Here is a 16,426-nt window from a genome sequence, read left to right on the forward strand (position 1 = left end):
ATACCATATGCTTCTGTTCTAGGCTTTCTGTTCTCAATGTTCCAAACATATTCTCTCCATTTTCCTGACTAAGTTTTTTAACGTGTTGAACACTATCATAAATCAGTATTTCTATATTTTTATTTAATTATCATGACACCAAAATTGAACAATCAGAAATATTACCTCATATTTGGCCAACTTGTAGGCTCTCTCTTCACCACTGTCTTTCTTGGTCATGTAGAAGGTATATGGTGGCAGCATATTATGTGTAATCATCTGTAAATCAGGCCTGATATTTTTCATGCCATAGACTTGTCATTAGGAACTCTTCATGCAGCCATCAGTGTAAGATTAAGGCAAGGTGACAATACCATAGAGTCTAAGCCAAATGTAATTAGCTATGTCTTCTGGAGCTACTCAAGTTTAATCTCACTTTCACCATGTTCTCAAAATAATGGATTATTTCTATACACACCCAGTTTTATATCCTGGTGGAATAGAAAGCTCTCAGTTCATGATAGCTCATTTTTCAAATAAGAAACAAAAAAATCAATTTACAATAAAATAATGATATTTCAATATGTAAATACTCAGGCACAAATGTACTGGAAGACATAACAAAAGTAGAAACACTCTGTGTGTGTCTGCTGTAAATCTAAACTAACACAGTTGAATCGTGGTGATGATTCAAAAATTACGAGCAAAGTTGCCATTGCTGAGGAAATTTTCTGAAATAGTAAACAACTCTTGGTACCTTCAGAACAAAATAATGTATAGGCTTCTCATGATTTATTTCTGTGATTTAAAGAAAAATGTAATTAGGTTTCGTATCTGGTTTTTAACCTGCAGTTGAATCTTGAAGGCCAAAAAAGGAGTTCAAATGATAGACAGTATTGGAGTTGGGAGAAGTATAAGAAGGGAGGAAAACCAGGTATCAAGAAACAAGTTTGCCTGAGAAACTAATACTTTCAGGGCAATGTACTTTAGCCTGTTGTTTACCAACCTAATTCTTTTGATGAAAAATCTCTGTTACTTGGCCATGTGTTAATAAAACATCATACTGTCTGGTTTGTGATGATTAAATTTTTCTTGCCAGGAATTAGTTTAAGATAGGAAGTGGGATGATTATTAGACAATGATAAAGTATTTGAAATTTTCTCAAGCTGGGAGTTCCCACTGGTGTAAAAAATAGTCAAGAAGAAATATCCTTTCTTCATTACTGGATGCTGTTGGCTCTGTATGGAATTGCAGTAGCCATCATGGGATCATGAAGAACATGTCAAAACAAAAATATGGAAGAAACATGGACTCTTGATTCTGACAGTGAGTATAAATTAACCAACAATGTAATATTCCTGATGTCTGAACTTCTTGTTTCTTGAGATAATATATCCACTTATTGTTTAAGCCATTTTAATTAGAATTTCTGTATCTTGCAACTGATACCATTCTAATTGATATAGCAAGTGTTGAACAGTTGTTTTAGCATTATACTTATCTTCAGTGTCTGAACCTAAAATGCTATTTTGTTGATAGGTATATGAAAAAGGCATTTTTATTTCTTTTGTTACCAAAAGCACTCAATAACCCATAGGGAAAAGAAGAGGATGCCCTATTCTATTTAATGTCTCTAAGATTAAACACTTTTCTGGCATAAAGGTGATTGAAAAATCATCTCTACATTATTTACAACGCATATGTAATACTATTTTAAGAGTGTTATTAATGAAGATGACATAGTAGGATTTTATCTAAGGATTTGCATAGCATTAGATTACATTCCTGGTGATAGTTAAGACTGATTTTCCAGCTTTTCAAGAGATTTTCTTTAAAAAAATTAAAAAAATAAAAGTCTACATTTCTAGCTGAATTTTGTTTTGTGGTGAAAAACAAATCTTATTGGGCTACTTTGAAAATTATCTTGGGTGGAATTATATTAATTTTTTAGTTGGTGAGCTAATCTACAGAAACCTTGGAGAAAGCATGATTATAAAGAATAAAGGAGTAAGAGCTTTATAAGACTATACTTGGAACTGTCTTTGCTCTTGCTTTCTGGAGGATGATCAGTAAATGTTTTTATCAAAATAATTAGATGAATATTTACTCTAAGTACTGAAAATTATCACTGGGTCTACTGTTTACATGAAATGATAAGCAAAGCAGGAAAAAACTCAAGACAGAGCTCAATATTTCCCTCAAAGAAGCCTTTCACAAAATTTTGAAGAACAGAACTATTCTGAGTCTAATGACAGAGAATGCCCATGCTATAAGGAAAAATTTTTCTGTATTGTATGATTCAGTTCTATGTTTATTCAGAAGTGTTAAAGCAATAAAGACAAAAACATGTTTTCATACTATAATTACTAATGACATGTGTTAAGTGCCAACCCCCTGTCAAATTTGGCATTGTCCCTTATGCTGGATGAACGCAGCATATTTCTTGGATGCATTTCATGTACTTCGTATTGGATATAATATTAATATTCCCCAAAGCACTTGGAACGAGGTAATATGTATGATGATTAGGAGAAAACATAAGTATCTATCAGACACAGATTTTCCAAAGGACTTTTATTTTTGGAGTAAGTGTGAATCAGGCATAAAGTTTTAAATGTATGCTTCTTAAAAACTTAGAGAATCATCAATGAGAGAAACAATTTGAACAACAACAAAATTGGCCATCTCTTCTAAGGAAATTGGGGTCTAAACCTGAACAGTGCAAGATCTTAATGGACCTTCTAAAAAAATTATTTTTAAAGCTCACTGAGCCATCTTGTGTTGGAAATGAGGGAGACAGTGTCTTGTGCATCTTTTAAATTTTTTTGTTTTTAAAAATAATTTGTTATTGTTTTATTGCATCCTGCTAAAATCTCCTGTATCTCTCTATTTCTCCAGTTAAGAAAGTAAATAGTAAACAAAAATATTAACTGAGTTCTCATAAAACACATCAGAAAAATTCTATGGGAGGTTTATAGTTGTTTTTTTTTTGTTTTGTTTTGTTTAAGAGTTAAGAGTTTGTAACACTTTGTATGACCTTGTGTGGTTGCTAAGTCAATATAAAATAAATAGAAGTTTACTCACCAAACTGGCATTGCCTATATATCTCTATATTATCATTGCCAGTTATTAGTTCTAACAGGAAGTTTAGAACTTCCATTTTTAAATGAAATTATTATATTTAATATAATAATTAAAGAATATTTTATATATATCTAAACTCAGTAAACAAATATTATATAAAATATAAATATATGAAAGTGTCATACATACATGTATATATAATCTCAATCACTCTTAACAATTTCTTCATTTTTCATTTTAATGAAAATGCTTAGAACTGAAAAAAATTGAATTAATCAAGTTCCTTCTCTTTTCATCTCATATAATGATCTGAAATTCAGTCTTAAGACTGCAAAGATATATCACTACATATCATATAGATATTAAATGATAATAAAGGAAGACTTAATACCAATAAATTTGACAAATAGATGAAATGTACATGTTTCTTAAAAATATAACTTATAAAAACTGACACAAGATGAAATAGAAAATCAGAAGAGTACAATATCTATATTAAAAATTGAATTCATTATCAAAAAGTTTTCGACAAAGCACTCCAGGCCTAGATGCTTCCACTAATGAACTGTGTCAGACATTTAAGGAGTAAATAATATCAATTTTATACAATCTTTTTCAGAAAATAGCAAAGGGAACACTTTCCAACTTATTTTATGAGATCAGTGGAACCCTAATATCAAAACATGACAAACGTTGCAAATTTAGGACTAAAAAAAGTAGAAGGTAGGAGTCAAGGACAGTCTTCTGTCAGTAAAATACTAGCTAAAATCAAGTTTACTAAAAATGCACTTCCATGGCCTATTACATGATTAAAATTATTTTTAAAATCTCATGACATTTTGTGATTCAATATGTCAAGTTTTGGTAAAGAAGAAAAAAGGGGGTTTTGATAACTTTGTATAAAAGTGAAAATCCTTTGTATTCTTAGTTCTTCTGCTGTTTTAAATGAACATTGTGAGGGACTTCCCTGGTAGCGCAGTGGTTAAGATCTGCCTGCCAATGCAGGGGACACGGGTTTGAGCCCTAGTCCGGGAAGATCCCACATGCCGCGGAGCAACTAAACCCATGTGCCACAACTACTGAGCCTGCGCTATAGAGCCTGCAAGCCACAACTACTGAGCCCACGTACCACAACTACTGAAACCTGTGTGCCTCGAGCCTGTGCTCTGCAACAAAGAGAAGCCGCTGGAGTGAGAAGCCCGTGCACCACAACGAACAGTAGCCCTGGCTCACTGCAGCTAGGAAAGCCCACGTGCAGAAACAAAGACCCAATGCAACCAAACATAAATAAATAAATTTATTAAAAAAAAATGAACATTGTGCATTTGCAACTCTCATCTTAGGAAAAAAGGACAAGAGGTATATAAACCAATCACCATACAATGCCATTATTTTTATATTTTAATGTGTATAATCAGGAGCTACTTATCTGGAAGTTATTATTAACCATCCTGACAATTCAGAGAATAATTTCCACCTTGAAATATGTAAAAAGCTTTACTAGCAGGACAGGACCATTTAGTGTAGTTAAGGAGAGCTAAGGAAAGATGTATATACCCAGAAGTGGGATTGCTGAATCATACGGTAGTTCTGCTTTTGTTTTTTTAGGAACTTCCATACTGTCTTCCATACTGTCTGTACCACTTTACATTCCCACCAACAGTGCACAACATTGTTTTCTACAACCTCAACAACACTTGTTATCTCTTGTTTTTTCATGGCAGCCATTCTAACAGGTATGAAGTGACATCTCATCCTGGTTTTCATTTGCATTTCCCTGATGACTAGTGATGTTGAACACCTTTTCATAATCTGTTGGAAATCTGTGTATCTTCTTTGGGAAAATATCTGTTGAGTTACTTTGTCCATTTTAAATCAGAATTTTTTTTTTTTTTTTTTTTTTTTTGCTATTGAGTTGTATGAACTCTTTATAAATTTTGGATATTATACCCTTATCCAATACACGGTTTGCAAATATTTTTTTTCCTATTCTGTAAGTTACATTTTCATTGTGTTGATGGTTTCCTTTGCTGTCCAGAAGCTTTTTTGTTTGATGTAGTTCTATTTGTTTAGTTCTCTGGAGTATATTAAAAACAGAATGTTAACTAGGATATTCTTCTGGGATATTCTCTAGTCCTGTATATTTGTGAGATGGTGATTATTTTGATCATGATGAACTGAGTCACCAATAAATGATGAAATTGCATTAAAACATTTTATTTAAGGTAGAGGAACTACTTGATATATTTTAGAAAGATTTGCCTCCAATTAACCATTATTTTTACTCTTTTGGAACTTAGGCAGACATTAAAAATTTGACACATAATACTTATATGACAATTTTTGGCAATGACAAATAAATGAGGTATTTGGTTTTTAATTTGTCAATGTGAGTGTGTATATGTGTGTCATGTGCTTCCATGTATATACTTATTTGTTTTGGCAATATTAACTATCTTTAATTATCCTAATGATACTTGGGATAGTAATTTATTGAAAATCAGCTCAAATATCCTATGTATTAATTTCTAGCTTAGAAGGGTAACTGAATAGCTTGTTGAGTGTCAGACTGTATTTATACTGGTTTAAACTTCCAAGATTACAAATAATCTTACAAATAGATACATGTTAATTTTAACTTCACAAAGAGAATTCCATATTAATCTTACGCTGTAATGGGTAGTAACTAAAAGCAAATAGTTTTAAAATTGTTTCCATATGCTTCTCCTCTGATCAAAATTCCCCAGTGTTTACAGAGAAAGTTTCAAATTCTCTACAAAATTTTTAAGCCTCTCCACCACATTCTAGCCCCACCCTTCCCAATTATTTTAATTTCCATGTCCTTAAAACATTTAGAACAAATTTTATATATGTGTAGGTGTATGCATACCTATACATATATAAAAACATATATATATATAATTATAGCTGATGCTATTCCTATTGTGTCTGAATTACCATCCAAAATTTCAAATTGTTCTTTTATGATTTCATAAACAATTCCCTAACTACTACAACCCACATTGATCTAATATTACTCAAACTTCTATGATTCTATCTTTTACTTAATTATATACTATTTTATTAGAATTAAGATAAGTATGATCTATTTGCAGTTAAAATGTACTTCAAATAAAATGTTTTATTATAAGACAGTATACAGAAAAGAACGTGCAATCTATGTGTAACACATAAAGAATAATGATTTGAAAAGCGCTCATGAACCCACACATTTATTTAAGGGAAAAGAACACTAGGTAACTTTTCCCAAGTGTACCAAGAGGTAATTGCACTGAAATTTTCTATTTTTTTCATTCCCTTTCTTTACTTTGTAGCCCCTCAGCTTTACTTTCTCCAGTCTTAGACGTAAAGCATTTGGTGTGTCACCATTAAGAATGATTTTAGCTCTAGATTTTTTTGTAGATGTCCTTTATCAGGTTGAAGAAATTCACTTCTATCCTTATTTTACTGAGATGTTTCATCAGGAAACAATGTGTTGGATTTAGTTAAATGGGTTTTCTTTGTCTATTGAGATGATTATGTGGTTTTCCTTTATTATTTTGTTAATATAGTGAATTACATTGTTTTGCATGTGAAATCAAAGTTGCATTCTAATCAACTTTGTTGAGATATAATTTACACACAATAATATGCACTCACCTTAAGTAAACAGTTCCATGCATTTTAAAAAATTAATTAATTTTTGTCTGTGCTGGGTCTTCGTTGCTGCATACAGGCTTCTCTAGTTGTGGCAAGCGGGGGTTACTCTTCGTTGCGGTGCGCAGGCTTCTCCTTGCAGTGGCTTCTCATCGTGGAGCATGGGCTCTAGGTGTGTGGGCTTCAGGAGTTGTGGCACATGGGCTCAGTAGTTGTAGCTCGCAGGATCTAGAGTGCAGGCTCAGTAGTTGTGGTGCACAGTCTTAGTTGCTCCAGGACATGTGAGATCTTCCTGGACCAGGGCTTGAACCCGTGTCCCCTGCATTAGCAGGCGGATTCTTAACCATTATGCCACCAGGGAAGTCCTCAATGCATTTTTCAAATGTATTCCTGCCTTGTAATTACAACCCCAATCAAGTTTTAGAATATTTCTATTACCCCCAAATTTCCTTCACGCCTCTTTGCAGTTATCCCCCGACAGCCAACCCTTTCCCAATGCAATGCAAACTCTGGTCTGATTCTTATTACTATAGATTCATTTAACCTGTCCTAAATGCAAATGGAACCATACAATTTAAACTCTTTTGTGTCTTGTTTCTTTCACTCCACATAACATTTTGGAGGTTGTTTTTGTTATCTGCAGTCCATTTCTTGTTGCTGAATATCATTTTATATGGTTACACCACAATTTATAATTTTACCTGCTGATGGACATTTGTGTTGTTTCCATTTGGGGGTAATTGTTGAAATTTTTATGTACATTGATGCACACATCTTTGCATGGCTATATATTTTCATTATTCTTGGGGAAATAGGAGTGGAATTTCTAGGTTATATGTGATTTGTATGTTAAGTAGATGTTAAACTTTATAATAAACTAACACACTCTTTTTTAAAATGGTTACATTTAATATTTTCACCAGCAATGTATGAAAGTTTCAGTTGTTTCATATCTGTACTGGTTATTGTCAATCATTTAAATTCTAGATATTCTAATGAGTATATAGAGGAATTGTATCGTGATTTTAATTTGGATTTCTCTGATATCTAGGAATGTTGAGGATTTTAATACCTACTTATTGGATATATATATGTATATTATTTTGTGAATTATGTGTTTAAATGTCACATTTGTCACATTGGGCAGTTTGTCTCATTATTTAGTTGAAATGTTCTTTATGTGTTCTGGTTACATACCTTTTATCAGACATTTGTATTTAAATATTTTCTCCAAGTCTGTGGATTGCATTTTGATTATTTCAGTGTGTTTTAAAGTACATTTTTAATCAATTCCAAATTATCATTTTCTCTTGTGATTTGTGTACTTTTAAAAATATTGTCCACAAGATCAAAAAGAATTTCTCCTGTTTCCTTCTATATATTTATTTTATTTGTCTCTCCTAGAATTCCATTTATTTCTTTTTATTATTTCTATTTCTTTGCTGAGATTTTCCATTTTTTGGATGAAATTTTTATTGACTGAATAAATGGTCTTTTATTTCATTGAGAATGTAGTAGCCACTTCTATATTCTTTCTGTTAGTACTAATATCTGGCTTCTCTTGGGTTTGGATTCAATTGATTTCCTTTTCTCTAATATTGTGTTCCAATTTCTTGATTCTTGGTATGTTATGACCTTTTGGATTGTGTCCTGGGCATTATGAATATTACATTGTGTGGATTCTTAATTCTGTTATTATCCTCCAATGACTACTATTATTTTTTATTTAGTAAATGTTTTTCTTAGCTGTGCTTGACCTTTAGATTTTGTTTCTTGGGAAGCAAGTCTGGTCCTAGTTCAGATCTTTTTTTCTTAGTTACCTCTCCTTGAATCTGTTCCACACATGTGTAGTTGAGGGGTCAGTCAGAGACATGGGTAGAAAGTTTGAAGATTCCCCTCTCTGGCTCTTTCCCATGCATGATTCCCCTACAATCTTTGTAGTTTCTGGCTCCTGGACTTCATTTTTCATTTTTCCCAGGCCAGAAGAACTAAGGTCTTTTGCAGGTGTGTCCCCTGTTCCCAGTATGCATGTCTTGCAGACCATACTTAAGGCTGAAAGTTGTGGAAACTGTAACCTAACTGTATAGCTACACATATTCCATTCTCCAAGAAAGTATGCCCTCCTAACCAGTCTCTTTGCTTCTGTCCACACTACAGGACAATTAAATAGTTCCTTTTTGCATTGTGTCCATGTTTTTATATTGTTTTCTGCTTTGGGGGTCATATGAGAGGGTCTTAGTGCATCAGATCCAGAAGTGATAATCTATTTTTGAATACTTATTTTTTTAACACCAGTAAACATTATGAACTGTTACTAATTCTAGTAATCTATCTGAAAATTTTTGAGGATCTTGCATAGAGAATTATATGATGTGGAGTAAAGTTGTACTTATTCCCATCAATATTTACACCTTTAAATTTTAAAGATCTTTCTTCAAAGAATACGTACTTCAATACAATTTTGAATAAAAGTGGAGACAGTGAACATTCTTGTTCTACATCCTACCATTGAATATAATGCTTACTGTATTTTTTAAAGATATCTTTTATAAGATTAAGAAAGATTCTGCAATTATTAGTTTGCTATGTTTTTTAAAAATCGTGAGTATATACTGAATTTGATCAAATTTCTAGATTAATTGATATGATTTTATTCTTGTTCACATTGTAAAGTATACTGCTTAGATATCTAATTCTATTCTTGCATTCATCATGTAAAGTTTAGTATTCCTTTGTATGTAACTAGTGTTAATTTGTTATTAGTTTATGTATGGTTTTTGCATATAAATGTATAAGTAAGGTTTGCCTATAATTTTATTCCTTTTTAGGTTTTGGTTGCAAGGTTTTACTAGCCTCACAAAAATGAGTGGAGAAGTTTATGTCTTTTACATGTAATGGTGTTTGTGGAAGTGAAATTACTTATTCTTTTCCCCACCCCCTAGCCCCTGATAATCACCATTCTACTTCTTGCTTCTATGAATTAGACTTTTTTTTTCAGAGTCCACAGATAAGTAAGATCATACAGTATTTGTTTTTCTCTGTCTGGCTTATTTCACTTAGCATAATGTCCTCTAGTTTCATCCGAGTTGTTGCAAATGGCAGGATTTTCTTCTTTCTCATGGCTGAATAATATTTATTGTGCATATACACACCACATCTTCTTTATCCATTCACCTGCCAAGGGACATATTTTGGCTATTATGAACAATGCTGCAGTGAACATGGGGGTGCAGATATCTCTTTGAAACAGTGATTTCATTTCCTTTGTTTGAATCCCAGTAATGGGATTGGTGGATCATATAGTAGTTTTATTTTTAATTTTTTGAGAAACCTCCATACTGTTTTCCATATCGGCTGTACCAATTTGCATTCCCCTCAACAGTGTACCAGGATTCCTTTTTCTCTACATCCTCACCAACACTTATTATCTCTTGTCTTTTGATAATAGACATTCTAACAGATGTGAAGTGATATCTCATTGTGGTTTTGATTTGTATTTCCCTGATGGCCTCAATAAAGCTTGAAGAAAATAAAAAGCTATATATTATTGTGAGCTTTTTGCCAGGCCAACAGCTGTGGAAAATGTAAACAAAACAGACATTGCATCTGCTCTTAGGGGGTTACAATCTATATGTCTGTTGTCCTAGAATAAAATTTAAGGTAGTTGATCATTAGAACATAAAAATTATTCATATATATTTTGAATGAAAGAATAAAACCTAAAAAATAAAGTGAATGAATTTTACCTGAAGGTAAGTTGCACTTTTTTTGTCTGAATCACATATGGATTCACCCAACTTTACAGGGTCAGACAGTCTAATGGATATAGAACCAATTCACGATGAGGTACTTTCACCCATTGAGACAGGAGTGTAATCATTCTCTCTTCTCTTGTGGAGTTCTACTAGATAACTATATATTGGGGTGAATAGAGTAGAAGATATTACTTGTACTAAAGAAGAAAAGATGTGTGGATAATTTCTTTTTCTGGGGCTTTGTCAGATTTGTGATTACACTGATTATCTTGTCCTCAGCTGTAACCTTTTCTTCTGTGGGTGTGAATTTTCATCATTTTATTATGGACCAATCATCATCTTATTTATAAAATGATAGAATATGCCTTTATTTTTCTTAAAGTTATCCTGAAGCCTGAACAGTTTTGTAATCCCAAAATTATCTGGTGTTATTTAAATCTTTATTGCTGTTGTCGATTTTAAGGTGGTTGTAATTCCACTTATTGATCCTTCTGAGTTGGTTTTCATGGTAAGAGGTAAGTACACTTATATTTACATAAGCAATTTTCATTTTCTCATTTTTCATAAAACATATTTCCAATGAGGGTAGACATCTTTATTAGCTCTCCCTTTCCATTCCTTTCATTTTCCAGCTGCCATTCTCTTTCATTTTCCATGTTAAATTGTATGAATAATTAAAGTTGGACTTTTAATTTTCTTCTCTGGGCATGATTCCATTGTTTTATTTTATGAATACTCTTAGTGGTAAATATGGGGAAATATCCCTAGAGTCTAAAAATTAAAATCAGACAAATCCTATTCATCTTGTGCTCTAATCAAGCATCGAACTCTAGCAATTTGCTCCCTTACAGCAGCAGCCTCCCATATATCAGGTGTGTTATATATTTCTCTCTGCCTTTTCAACTCTGATGACTTTGTGTTTTGACAGATAACCAGACTGTGTATCTATGTTTTCAGCAAATGATGTGCTCTCTGTAGGAGCTCCTCAAAAATTGACAGATGTTGGGTCACATGATGATTTCTACCTAAAGTATAAACACAATGCAACTGTTTATAAAAAGTCAAACCATTTGATTCCACACAAACCTCTTCAAAACACTACGAAGTATTCTGAAAGCAATATTATCCCATTTGAACTCACCAAAGTGCTTTAAATACTAAACCGTTTGAATATTAAAATTAACATTCACATTCACTCTTTGTATTTACTAATCACAAATGAAGTAAATTTAAATTTTGTTGAAATGTCATAAAATTATCTGTGTACTGTCTGTACATGAAAATTAGTAAAGGCCTCCAATGGGGCAGTGAAATATTGAAGACCACTGGATACACAGGGGGGATTAATAATCTCATCTGAATTTGAAACAATTGTAAAGATATGGAACATTTTCAGGAATAGAAGCAGATGATTTGAGTGACAAATCATATATAACATACAACATTTAAAAATACTTAGTGAAGATCATTTACAGCAGTCTTAGCAGCAAGCTTCTTCAATTATATCCAATGAACTGAAATATAATCATCAACCTCAATTTTTATTTTCTAAAAGACCTTTTTTTCACTCCTGATGTTGCACATTCTATGAGTTTTGACAGATGCATGACAGGTATCCACCATTATAGTACCATACAGAATAGTTTCTCTGCCCTAAAAATCCTATGTGCTCCGCCTATTCATTCCTCCTTCCCTCCTAACCTCTGGCAACCACTGATTTTTACTATCTACATAGTTTTGACCTTTACAAAATGTCATATACTTGGAATCCTACAGAATGTAGCCTTTTAAGATTGACTTCTTTCACTCAGTAGTAAGCATTTAAGATTCTTCCGTGTCTTTTCATGGCTTGAAAACTCATTTTTTTTAGTACTAAATATTTATTGCCTGAATGTATCACAATTTATTTATGCATTCACCTACTGAAGGACATCTTGGTTTGTCCAAGTTTGGGCAGTTATATATAAAACTAAGTTTATATATAAAAACTAGTATAAACATCTTTGTGTAGGTTTTTGTGTGGCCATAAATTTTCAACTCCTTTGGGCAAATAAACACCAAGGCGTTCAATTGCTGGATCACATGAAAAGATTATGTTGAGCTTTGTAAGAAACAGCCAAACTGTCTTCCAAAGTCGCTGCACCATTTTGCATTCCCACCAGCAATGAATGAGAGTTTCCACTGCTTCACATCCTAACCAGCATTTGATGTTGTCAGTGTTCTGGATTTTGGCCATTCTAATGTGTGTAGTGCTTTGTCATTGTTGTTTTAATTTGCATTTCCCTGATGCCACATGATGTGGAACATCTTTTCATATGCTTATTTGCCATCTTTGTATCTTCTTTGGTGAGATGTCTGCTGAGGTCTTTGGCCATTTTTTAATCAGGTTGTTTGTAATTTCCACCATCCCCAAAGGCTTCAGATTGTCCCTTAACTGTCTCTCAGTTCTCCTTTCCCCGCTGCTTTCTGCCCTAGACAATCGTTCATCTGATTTCTAACATTATATATTAGTTTTACTTACACTAAACAGTTACATAAATGAAATCTTAACATTGTGATTTGTGTCTGGCTGTTCTTGCTTAACATAACGTTTTGAAGATTCATCCATGTTTTTTGCATGCACTAAATGTTCCTTTTAATTGTTGAGTTGTATAAATATACCACACCTTGGTTTTCCATGCTTCTCTTTGGTTTCATAGGTTTTTAAAATCAATTTCCTCATTTCTCTTTGGTATTTTAGAGTGAACATGTGTTAAGCTTTATTTCTAATCTTTTGGAAATTTCAAAACTTTGTATCCAATTTCTTATGCCAAAATATTTGAATTTATTCTTGACTCTTCTTGTTCTTTTACTCTCCTGATAATTATTGTGTGTAGACTAAACCCTTTAATTCTGTCCTAACCAAGTGCTCTATTTCTCCAAAACCACTGATGCCATTTTAATTTTATCTACAACTTTTGCATAATCAACCTCCTCAAATATAGGCTAGGGGTTTCCAATCAATTTTTCCCCATCTACCAGTGTGTGTTTTTAAACAGAAAAACCTTCCCTGCTTACAACCCTTCAATTACTTTTTTCAGTTATAAGTAAAGTGACTACCATGAATAAAGTGTACACAACATTGATTACCTCAGTGACCTAATGGACTCTCATCCTTCTTCACTAAACTTTAGCTCCAATGACCTTCATTTAGTACCTTCCTTACTCAGGACCTTTGGACAAGTTTCTTATCACTTTTGTATGCATAATTCCTATTAACGTTTCAAATTTCAGCCAAAAATGACTTTATCAGGGAGACTTTTCTTGAGTTTACTCGTTAGATGAACCCCTCTTATTAAAGGTCACATACCATCCTGCATCCTGATTTTTTTCCATCCTGCCTTTTGACCATTATTCAATTATTAATGCATTTGCTTAATGTCTTTATATAAATGCCTTTATAAAGCGAGATGCCATGTTCATTTCATTCATTGCTATATTCATAGCACTTAATCAAGTACTTGAGTATTTTAGGTTCTTAGCACTGTTTATTGACTGAACTGTAATGGAAATGAGTATTTGCAATTGAGTGTATCAGTGATCTGCACTGAGAGAACAAGGGGTAAGAGAAAGAAGGCAAGACCTGGGGAAATATGGAGAGAAATACAGAGAGAACAGAACTTACTGAGGTGGAGAAGAAAATGTTCTGCCTTAAAAAAAAATTATACTCATTTTTTACTATAATCGGAGGAGAAGATACGCCAAAGCACCTACATTCAAGCACCCCAAAAATTCTTGTCTTAATAAAGGTAAACTAATATTTTATGATATTTAAAGAACAATGATGTAGGACTTTAATATTAGAAAATTATGAAGTAATAATTCATGTACTAAACAGAACACAGACATTATCCTGTTTTGAACACTAAAACTAGAAGGGACCAGCACACTGGCTATTTTTGACCTTTGTCTCTAATAAGAAGTTTTACGTTGAGAAGCATCTAAGTTTTTACTCTGGTACTTTTTTACTATGTGATCTAGGATAGTTATTTAAACCTCTCCCAGCCTCAGTTTCTTGCTTTGTATAATATTTATTTCATAGCATTGTCATAAGGATTAGGTGAGGTAATACATCATCATTAAGCCCACATCATAGGAATTTTCACATATGTGTTTGGAAACTCAAGGCTATTGTATTTTTGTAATGTTCTTATTTTGTCATCATCACTGCCATTACCACTAGGAGAACATTTGGCTAAGGGTAAGGAAATTGTATTATTTTCCAATAATGGAAAGAAGAATCTTTGGGCAAATGCATTAACAAATGGCATAGTGGTATTCACCTTGTCAACAGGAAAGGGTTCTTGTGAGTAAATGAATGTGAAGGCAATTTGAACATTGGAAGTTATTGTTGTTAAGATTAGACCATAACTTGGAAGCACTGATTTGAAGCAAAGTTCTAATGAGGACAAGTTTATACTTTTAATTCCTTTATGCAAAATTTTGTTCAATGGCCTAGAAGGGTGTTACTTCCTGGGGACTAGCCAGTGTTCATCTGTTTTCTCTAGATTACAGAGCAAAGATGATAATTAAAAAATGCATGGTATATGCATGTATATCAGCCAAATATACAACCATTTTGAGTGAAAACAGTATTCTAGTTAGAGGTCTGAAAGTATTTAGTCTCCATGACTTTAATGTGCTAATTTGATCACCTACATTATTTTGTGTGAATTTTCTTGTGTTGTCTTGTCTTATCTCTATTCATTTCCAATGTTTGTCAGTCCACCTTTGGCCTGTAACCACTGGTTTGTCATCTTCCTGACTGATACCTTTGAAAATTGTCAACAGTTACTGTGTTTTACATTTTAACATACTGCTCAACATAGCATAACATTTAGATTCCCTGGACATAGAGTCTTTCCTGTGGGAAAAAAAAAAAAAAAAAGTCTGGTTTAGTTAAGACCCTTACAGAATTTAGTCAGTTTCACACAGAACATCTTTCTTTATTCATTAGAGACAATGGAATGTGGTGGAAAAACACAGACCTTGAAGTCAATGAAACCTAGATTTGAGTGCTAACTCTGTCACTTAATGGTTTTGTGACCTTGAGGAAATTATCTATGCTTTTCAAGCTTCTGATCCTTTTTTTGTAATATGGGGATGATAATAGTCACTTTACACATGTATATTGTAGAAATAAATGAGATAACATAAGACACAAACATTAGTGCCACACAAAAACCAAGACTACACAGAGAACAAGAGAAGTAGATTCTATCTCATCTTCACTCCAAGTTATATGCATACAGAAGGGAATGGGGCCTAATTTCACCCCCTCACCACGCTCATTTACTTATAGAGCAATTAAATGCAAGCACAATGGGGATTGTCTGTTTAGTTCCGGGGATAAAGGAATGACATATCACTTTACAGACCACAGTTGAATCCACAGTGCAGGGAGAAAGGCGTTAACTGTTATGCATGCAAGTTATCTGCATGTAAACCAGTCAGTTGGACTGCTTGATCTAGGTAAATTAATTTTCATATAGAGATTATTTGGGCATGTGAGGTCTTGGAGTTTGAATCTGCAGTTTAAAAGATATTGGCAACGTACTCCCCCTGAATGGGAAGAGCCTATTCATTTTTAGAGCTGGATCCTGTTGTGACAAGACCCACCTGCTCATTGAACTTATGCAGGTGTTAGGAAAATCCCTGCCTGTTGTGAGGGGAGCAGTGCAAAGAAACCCATTCTTTAGATTGGCACTGGTCAGGGCCAGGGCTATAGATACTTTTGGAGAATACTGTGTTTGAAACTTTGTACAGAGTGAGGCTTTTTACCTCCTGTTCCAGTAGGCTTCTGGGAGTAAAAGTATCTATATCCACTCTATTTATAAAGCACTTAGGAATGTGCCAGGGGCTGTGCTAAATATGCTTAATGAATTTTCTGATTTATAAAACTCACGAGTCAT

This window comes from Balaenoptera acutorostrata, chromosome 3 (genome assembly GCF_949987535.1).
Source record: "Balaenoptera acutorostrata chromosome 3, mBalAcu1.1, whole genome shotgun sequence".
Taxonomy (NCBI): Eukaryota; Metazoa; Chordata; class Mammalia; order Artiodactyla; family Balaenopteridae; genus Balaenoptera; species Balaenoptera acutorostrata.